Raw genomic sequence first — 10,078 nt, 5'->3', positions numbered from 1 at the left:
AAAATACATCTAGACACTGCCAAACACAGTAGTGCCACATGCATAGAAGTGTCACATGGTGTCAAATATGTAGAAAATGACAATCAAATAATAATTTTGTTACTAATGCATTACTGTACAGTTCATTGAATACAAATTATTGCTCAAGCAGTTGATGACTCTGCCTTTGGGCATACAGTTCGACCACTCATTGTCTCCACAGATCACTGAAGACTCTACTTTATGCCTGAAAATCATGTTTATAGAGTGACACTGGTTTCCATTAATAAACTCTCCTTTCGATCATGCCTCATTATTTCATCACTATTGAATTTAGAAATATTTTATCAAAACTTATTAACAAATTACAGTACGATATTTCATAGACCCACGAATATCATTAATAAAGATACAGGAAAGCTGAAAACGAAGCAGCGCATTCAGACCTGAATTTCTCAGCAGAATTACTCTTAGTGCACTCTTCACAAAAAACACCCTGTCAAAGAGAAACATTTTTCATATTCGAGATTTGAGTTCATTTCCCATGCTTGAAGAAAATAATGATGAATTAAGGATGGATCCGCCTTTTTGTAAAGACACAAATTATTGTTCTGTTTTAACACTCAAACATGTTTCACCACAGTTTTGGCATTTTCGGTGGCTATTTTTTTTCGTTTAGGTTCGTTTTATCTTACATTGTGTGTGTCTGGTGGATGCCTACCAAGATTACCCGCAGATCTAAATTAGTACCCTATGTCTTCATTGTAGTATTTGTCGCAACTCATGACAAACCAAATACCACAATGATAACATGGTGTAGTAATTTAGACCTACAGCTCATTTCGTTTACCAGGCACAGAACATACACTCCTGGAAATTGAAATAAGAACACCGTGAATTCATTGTCCCAGGAAGGGGAAACTTTATTGACACATTCCTGGGGTCAGATACATCACATGATCACACTGACAGAACCACAGGCACATAGACACAGGCAACAGAGCATGCACAATGTCGGCACTAGTACAGTGTATATCCACCTTTCGCAGCAATGCAGGCTGCTATTCTCCCATGGAGACGATCGTAGAGATGCTGGATGTAGTCCTGTGGAACGGCTTGCCATGCCATTTCCACCTGGCGCCTCAGTTGGACCAACGTTCGTGCTGGACGTGCAGACCGCGTGAGACGACGCTTCATCCAGTCCCAAACATGCTCAATGGGGGCAGATCCGGAGATCTTGCTGGCCAGGGTAGTTGACTTACACCTTCTAGAGCATGTTGGGTGGTACGGGATACATACGGACGTGCATTGTCCTGTTGGAACAGCAAGTTCCATTGCCGGTCTAGGAATGGTAGAACGATGGGTTCGATGACGGTTTGGATGTACCGTGCACTATTCAGTGTCCCCTCGACGATCACCAGTGGTGTACGGCCAGTGTAGGAGATCGCTCCCCACACCATGATGCCGGGTGCTGGCCCTGTGTGCCTCGGTCGTATGCAGTCCTGATTGTGGCGCTCACCTGCACGGCGCCAAACACGCATACGACCATCATTGGCACCAAGGCAGAAGCGACTCTCATCGCTGAAGACGACACGTCTCCATTCGTCCCTCCATTCACGCCTGTCGCGACACCACTGGAGGCGGGCTGCACGATGTTGGGGCGTGAGCGGAAGACGGCCTAACGGTGTGCGGGACCGTAGCCCAGCTTCATGGAGACGGTTGCGAATGGTCCTCGCCGATACCCCAGGAGCAACAGTGTCCCTAATTTGCTGGGAATTGGCGGTGCGGTCCCCTACGGCACTGCGTAGGATCCTACGGTCTTGGCGTGCATCCGTGCGTCGCTGCGGTCCGGTCCCAGGTCGACGGGCACGTGCACCTTCCGCCGACCACTGGCGACAACATCGATGTACTGTGGAGACCTCACGCCCCACGTGTTGAGCAATTCGGCGGTACGTCCACCCGGCCTCCCGCATGCCCACTATACGCCCTCGCTCAAAGTCTGTCAACTGCACATACGGTTCACGTCCACGCTGTCGCGGCATGCTACCAGTGTTAAAGACTGCGATGGAGCTCCGTATGCCACGGCAAACTGGCTGACACTGACGGCGGCGGTGCACAAATGCTGCGCAGCTAGCGCCATTCGACGGCCAACACCGTGGTTCCTGGTGTGTCCGATGTGCCGTGCGTGTGATCATTGCTTGTACAGCCCTCTCGCAGTGTCCGGAGCAAGTATGGTGGGTCTGACACACCGGTGTCAATGTGTTCTTTTTTCCATTTCCAGGAGTGTATATAAACTTAAGATACAATAGAATAAAAGAAAGAACCAACTAGTGATGCCGCAACTGTGTTAATACATGTTTCGGTATGAAAACAAAAGAATAATTTGTGTACGTGCAAAAAGGCGGCCCCATCTTTTATTCATTGTTAGAGCATTTGTTATTTACGGTTAACAGTGAAACGAGTCCTTTCCAGTAATGTTGTTGTTGTTGTGGTCTTCAGTCCAGAGAGGTTTGATGCAGCTCTCCATGCTACTCTATCCTGTGCAAGATTCTTCATCTCCCAGTACCTACTGGAACCCACATACTTCTAAATCTGATTAGTGTATTCAACTCTTGGTCTCCCTCTACGATTTTTACCCTCCACACTGCCCTCCAATACTAAACTGGTGATCCCTTGGTGCCTCAGAACATGTCCTACCAACCGACCCCTTCTTCTAGTCAAGTTGTGCCACAAACTTCTCTTCTCCCCAATCCTATTCAATACTTCCTCATTAGTTATGTGATCTACCCATCTAATTTTCAGCGTTCTTCTGTAGCACCACATTTCGAAAGCTTCTATTCTCTTCTTGTCTAAACTACTTATTGTACACGTTTCACTTCCATACATGGCTACACTCCAGACAAATACTTTCAGAAACGACTTCCTAACACTTAAACCTATACTCGATGTTAACAAATTTCTCTTCTTCAGAAATGCTTTCCTTGCCATTGCCAATCTACATTTTATATCCTCTCTGCTTCGACCATCATCAGTTATTTTGTTCCCCAAACAGCAGAACTCCTTTACTACTTTAAGTGTCTCATTTCCTACTCTAATTCCATCAGCAGCACCCGACTTAATTCGACTATATTCCATTAGCCTTGTTTTGCTTTTGTTAATGTTCATCTTATATCCTCCTTTCAAAACACTATCCATTCCGTTCAACTGCTCCTCCAAGTCCTTTGCTGTCTCTGACAGAGTTACAATGTCATCGGCGAACCTTAAGGTTTTTATTTCTTCTCCATGGATTTTAATACCTTCTCCAAATTTTTCTTTTGTTTTCTTTACTGCTTGCTCAATATACAGATTGATCAACATTGGGGAGAGGCTACAACCCTGTCTCACTCCCTTCCCAACCACTGCTTCCCTTTGATGTCCTTCGACTCTTATAACTGCCATCTGGTTTCTGTACAAATTGTAAATAGCTTTTCGCTCCCTATGTTCTACCCCTGCCACCTTCAGAATTTGAAAGAGTATTCCAGTCAACATTGTCAAAATCTCTCTCTAAGTCTACAAATGCTAGGAACGTAGGTTTGCCTTTCCTTAATCTAGCTTCTAAGATAAGTCGTAGGGTCAGTATTGCATCATGTTTTCCAACATTTCTACGGAATCCAAACTGATCTTCCCCGAGGTCGGCTGCTAGTAGTTTTTCCGTTCGTCTGTGAAGAATTCGTGTTAGTATTTTGCAGCTGTGATTTATTAAACTGATAGTTCGGTAATTTTCATATCTGTCAACATCTGCTTTCTTTGGGATTGGAATTATTATATTCTTCTTGAAGTCTGAGGATATTTCGCCTGTCTCATACCTCTTGGTCTCCAGATGGTAGAGTTTTGTGAGGGCTGCCTCTCCCAAGACCCTCTATATACTCCTTCCACCTTTCTGCTTTCCCTTCTTCGCTTAGAACTGGGTTTCCCTCTGAGTTCTTGATATTCATACAAGTGGCTCTCTTTTCTCCAAAGGTCTCTTTAATTTTCCTGTAGGCAGTATCTATCTTACCCCTAGTGAGATAAGCATCTACATCCTTACATTTGTCCTCTAGCCATCCCTGCTTAGCCATTTTGCACTTCCTATCGATCTCATTTTTGAGAAGTTTGTATTCCTTTTTGCCTGCTTCATTTACTGAATTTTTATACTTTCTCCTTTCATCAATTAAATTCAATATTTCTTCTGTTACCCAAGGATTTCTACTAGCCCTCGTCGTTTTACCTACTTCACCACTTCATCCCTCAAAGCTACCCATTCTTCTTCTACTGTATTTCTTTCCCCCATTCCTGTCAGTTGTTCCCTTATGCTCTCCCTGAAACTCTGTACAACCTCTGGTTCTTTCAGTTTATCCAGGTCCCATCTCCTTAAATTCCCGCCTTTTTGCAGTTTCTTCATTTTTAATCTACAGTTCATAACCAATAGATTGTTGTCAGAGTTCACATCTGCCCCTGGAAATGTCTTACAATTTAAAACTTGGTTCCTAAATCTCTGTCTTACCATTATATAATCTATCTGATACCTTTTAGTATCTCCAGGCTTCTTCCATGTGTACAACCTTCTTTCATGTTTATTGAACCAAGTGTTAGCTATGATTAGGTTGCGCTCTGTGCAAAACTCTACCGGGCGGCTTCCTCTTTCGTTTCTTACCTCCAATCCGTATTCACCTACAACGTTTCCTTCTCTCCCTTTTCCTACTGACGAATTCCAGTCACCCATGACTATTAAGTTTTCATCTCCCTTCACTATGTGAATAATTTCTTTTATTTTCCAGTAATGTAGTAACAATTTATTTACAGAACTTTAAATAATAATAAAATGCCATCAGGACAATGAAGTGAATTAATAATTAAGTCTGTGCTTTTGCAGTAACAATTTGCCTACGCAAATATTTTAATAGTAGATTTTGTTGCCATGTGTGACAATGGAATGTTAGATCAGAATCGTATCAGGAAAATGTACAGCTCCATGAAGTGAGCTTGGAAAGAGTTCGTTTCTTTGATTCTTGAATTAAATTAGCTCAGGGTTTTGCAGTGCTAATTCTAGTCCATGAAATACTGAAGTTTCACCTTTGTTACGTTTTGTCAGTTGCAGATATATCTACCTTCCACCAGGGGCTAATATACCCTGTGTCCGCTCTTAGTGGAAGTGGAAGTGTCGGCACGTGCAAATAGTCGAGTACGGATCACAAGAGAGAAAGTACTGCAGACGAGGACTCTCATTTAAGTCAGACACAAGAACTTAAAGTTCACTTCTCGTTGGAGTGCTGGAGCTAAAACGTTCAAGGTATAAGGAAAGAGAAAGATAAAAATTTAAAATTATCTGACGTTAAATTATTCATTATCTTCTTTCTCCTCGTTTTTTCACTGAACCTGGTAGCAACCTAAATGATGCTGTACTTGTTTTGAGAAGATTGGAGTTAGACGATAATGCGTTGTGATATCTGTCCGATGAGGGGTACATCGACCGCACGGAATCGGCCATCAGAGATTAGCTCCGGATAAATCCCGCGCACTCCGTCCCACGCAGCGGTCTTTCAGACGACAAAATAACCTGCTGCATCTATGTACTCGCGGGAGCTGCAATTTCCCTGCTCACGTACCGTGTGATTACTCAGACGGAGAAGAGCCATCAATAAACCAGCTCCCTTTCTGGCTCTGTCGGTATGAGTGCTCCCAGATTGCCTTTGATAGGCCCAGAAGCTACAGTTTTTCCAATACCAATAGATTTCCTTAAGATACGATTTTTATTACTATAATTTCACATTTCGCCTGTGGTGTTAACTGAGAACATCAACAAATCCTCGTTAAACCTCCGAAGTATTCTTTGAAAAAAGAAACCGTTACGCTCTAACATTTCCATATGTAGAACTATTCTCTCTCATAAAACATAAACGACTACACATGTTTTGACATTAGAACAGCGTATGAGCGCTTGTACACCACACCCAGGAAACTGGAGTTGGAAAACGATGATAATGATGAAGTAACGTGTCTTGCTATTGTCCGTGCATGTATGGGCATATTCTTATTATCGCGGTATCTCACATCTTTGTGATAGGGATGCGTTCATTGTGCTTCCAGATATATATGGTTGTATTCAGCGTACTTGTGATACTCTGACACACCATTCAGTATTACACGACCGAATTCAATATGAACATCCATAGGTTCCATTTGTAGGTTATCGAAACTCCTTGTATACCATGTATACTGCTAATTTGCTCCGTACAAATGTGAAAGTTGATAACAGCCAAAAGTTACAAACTCTTATTGATTATTTTCCACACAATGTCATTGTTCAATCCTCCAAGCTCAGTTCTTCATTTGCACATGTGCTCATTTAAGTTTTCTTCATGAATGCAACATGTTCGCATGCAATCTATTTGAAAGACGAGTATACTCAAAGAGAGAGAGAGAGAGAGAGAGAGAGAGAGAGACAGAGAGAGAGAGAGAGAAGGAAGAAAAAGAACGATGCACCACGAAGGAATTACCTGAATTGGACGGAAATCGGTAGATGTGATGTTCAAGCACAGCCAGGAAAACGATTATACTTTCAGCAAAGATGATTTATGCAAAAGAGCTTCACAGATTGAAAAGTCACTGACATTTAGGTCCACCCCTGGCCCTTATGCAAGCAACTATTAGGTTTGGAACTGATTGACAGACTTGTTGGATGTCCTCCGGACGGACACCACGCCAAATTCTGTCCAATTGACGCGTTCGGTCGTCAAAATCCAGACGTGATTGGAGGACGCTGGCTACAGTGCTACAAACGTTTTCAGTTCGCGAGAAATCCCGCGACCTTGCTGACCAAGGTAGGGTTTGGCACGCACGAAGAACGACAGTAGAAACCCTAGCTGTGTGCGGGTAAGCATTATCTTTCTGAAACGTAAGCCCAGGTTGGCTTGCTATGAAGGGCAGCGTACCGCTGTGATCTAAGAGTGCCACTGCAGAAAACCAGGAGGTCCCACCAGAAATTGAAGTGGCATCCCAGACCACCGCTCCAGGTTGTTGGGCGTATGGTGGGCGACAGTCAGATTGATATCCCACCGCTATCCAGCGCGTCTCCAAATCCGTCTTCGCTGGTTATCTGGCCGCAGTTCCAAGCAGGACTCATCAAAGAAGACGATTCTACTCCAGTCAACGAGATTCCAGGCCGACTGTGCCCAGTTCCACTGCAAACAGGCTTGTTAGTATACAGAGGTCAATGGTAGTCACCACAAGGGTCGCCGCGAGCTCAGTCCTCTTTCCGTGAGCTGCATATTAATGGCCCTTGTGATCAGATCGATGATACTGATGAATCTGGAGCTCTGAGTACCTCTCTTTTGTTCGAACCTCAGTTTCTGTCGTCTCTCTAGGTCGCCTGCTCACCCATGCGCTGCGTTCGTCCATGGTTCACTCATTCCTGCCATCATTGTCGAATAGTGGCATCTCTCCTATTCAGACGTCGAGCGATTTGCCAATTAATCCAACCGGTTCTTTGAAGGCTTCTTTGAGCCCAGCTAGAAGTCCTCTCACAAATGTGCATCTGCGTCTATTCTTGACATAACTGTCTGCGAGGCCTAGTTACTATCTGAGTACAGGAATGTAATTCGCGAAGATTTTACGTCCTCGTATTGGTATGTCCACTGTTTACCATCCTTGCCAGCTGCGGAGTAAAAATGCGCTGCAGCGTCATACATTCATCGCTCGGACGCCAAAGTTTACAACGCTGTATTTTCCGTCGATGCCTCTATGAATATCAATTGGTGCATAGTTAGCATAGCTCCTTTGTGGTTAGTCTTTAGTTTTTATTTATTTATTTGTCTTACAGCGTATTTGTTGGTCTAACTTCAGCAGACACAGCATTTCTAAAGTCTGCCTTCAGCAGCAATTTTGTTTCCTGATTTATATGCAACTTTCAGCAAACTAACGTAATGGCGAGTTGCAGTGACCTTCGAGATGAATGTTGCAGCGAAGAACACAATCAGACCTTGCTTTCAAATGAGTTATTTTTCACTTGTTAGATATTAAAACACATCATGTGCAGTTACACAAGCACTGCACGCATCTTTCCTGTAAAGAGTGATACAATAACAGCGATAGGTGCTATTAGAAGACATTAGTTGCATTTTATATTTATGTTACTTACGTTAATGACGCCTGTATTGCTAATTTGCATTATGAAAGTCGATTTACTACATTTTTCACCAAAAATAGATCGCATTGTTGTTGATGCATGGGTCAAATTTCATAGACAGGGGAATGTTTTAAGAACTTGATAAGAGGAGACGCAATATGCTATGTATTAACAGGTTTTAAGTTATAAGATAGTGCAAGCTTCTAAGTTCTTTGAGTAAACTTCCATTTCTGTTACAGCTGCAGAAATACTGCATCTATCAAGGCATTGTTAGACAATCGTCAACTGAAACGGTGCTCTTTTATATCAGAAGACCTGAGCAACACAATGGCAAACGACAAGCTCAAGAACACGAGATCTTGTTCCTTCTGTAAACCGTCTGACTGTCGATCACAGCAGAATAGCCGAAAAAACCAGCAAGTCTTTCACGCGAAGTTTCAACGACTTATCAGTTGAGTCTCGCCTCTCATAAATTGTATGTTCTGTTCATAATCAATACTAGTATATCTCGAGAAAACGTTGCTTCCAAAATTCTCGAAAAGTTGTTGACCAGTTTACTTCAAATCTTTACTCGATATTCAGATAAACATTCGGATTTTCACGGACTATATAAAGGGGGCCTGTTATTGAACTATAAGACACTGCTAGCTAGGGCATAGCCACCTACGGTAAACTAACATACGCAAACAATCGACAAACGTCGGCAAGCCCCAGCATATCAGCAACACTGACTGGCAATTACCAGCTGCTATTAGAGCCGACCAACAGAAGCCACAGTAGGGACACCGACGAGCTCGCCCACTGAAGAAGAAACAAACCGCTAACATTACCTTACATTGTACTTCCGACATATGACCTATCGTACACAAAAACGATAATAAACCTAACAGTTGCAGTTTGCTGACGCTGAACGAGGACTCTACACCGGCACCCAGCGCCAGCCTCCGAGCAGCACAAGCGCACAACGTCAAGGTATCGACATGCATGATACCCACTACTAACTAAGCCCATCCTTGCACAACCTATCGCAGGCAGCAAGACAACCGCTACTGCTCTTACCACCCGACCTAACTATCGAAGAGGTTTTTACCCTTGGCTCTTGCCTTGGCAATTTTTTTCCTCTGCTCTTCAAACCGCTACCCTTCGTTCGATTTCGACCCAATCTATCTCCAGATGAGCGCGTATTAATGGTTAACCTTAACCAGACGTACGCAAACATCGCAGTACCCACATCCTGCGACACCTCACTTTAGTGAATACTAACCCTTATGCAGAGATGGCAGTAGACCTATTGTGTTGGCCATCATGCCGGTGTGGGCGTGGAGGGGCTCCACCTCTTTAAAAAAAAGAACTATAAGAAATAAAATCGTCGCAACATCTGAACGGTTTGCATTTGGATGTTCAAACTGCACGATTGGTCGCGGGGCATGACGGGAATTAGTTTGCGCATTATGGTTTGGTTAAGCGACGAAGCCTACTTTCATTTGGATGGGTTCGTCAATAAGCAAAATTGGGGCATTTGGTGGGCTCAGGATCCACATTTCGCGATCGAGAGGTCTTTTCACCCTCAAAGGGTGACTCTGTGGTGTGCCAACTCCAATCGCGCAATAATCAGTGCGATATTCCTTGATGGCACGACGACTACCAAACGGTATATAAAGGTTTTGGTAATCATCCCCATTACCCAATGTGACCCCGATTTCGGCAATACGTGGTTCACGCAAGACGGAGCTCCACCCCATCGAGACAGGAGAGTGTGTTATGTCCTTGAAGAGCACTTTGGGGACCGCATTCTCGCGCTGGGGTACCTAGAGGCCACTAGCATGGGGCTAGCTTGGCCGCCATTGATCTGAACAGTTGCGACTCCTTTTTGTGGGGCAATATTAAAGACACGTTCTAAAGTAATATCCCCAAAACGTGGTAACGCTGATCTGAAAATAGCCATTCAGGAGGTCA

This window comes from Schistocerca americana, chromosome 1, assembly GCF_021461395.2.
Source record: "Schistocerca americana isolate TAMUIC-IGC-003095 chromosome 1, iqSchAmer2.1, whole genome shotgun sequence".
In the NCBI taxonomy this organism is placed as follows: Eukaryota; Metazoa; Arthropoda; class Insecta; order Orthoptera; family Acrididae; genus Schistocerca; species Schistocerca americana.
The sequence above is the reverse complement of the archived record's forward strand: the minus strand, read 5'-3'. Positions refer to the sequence as shown.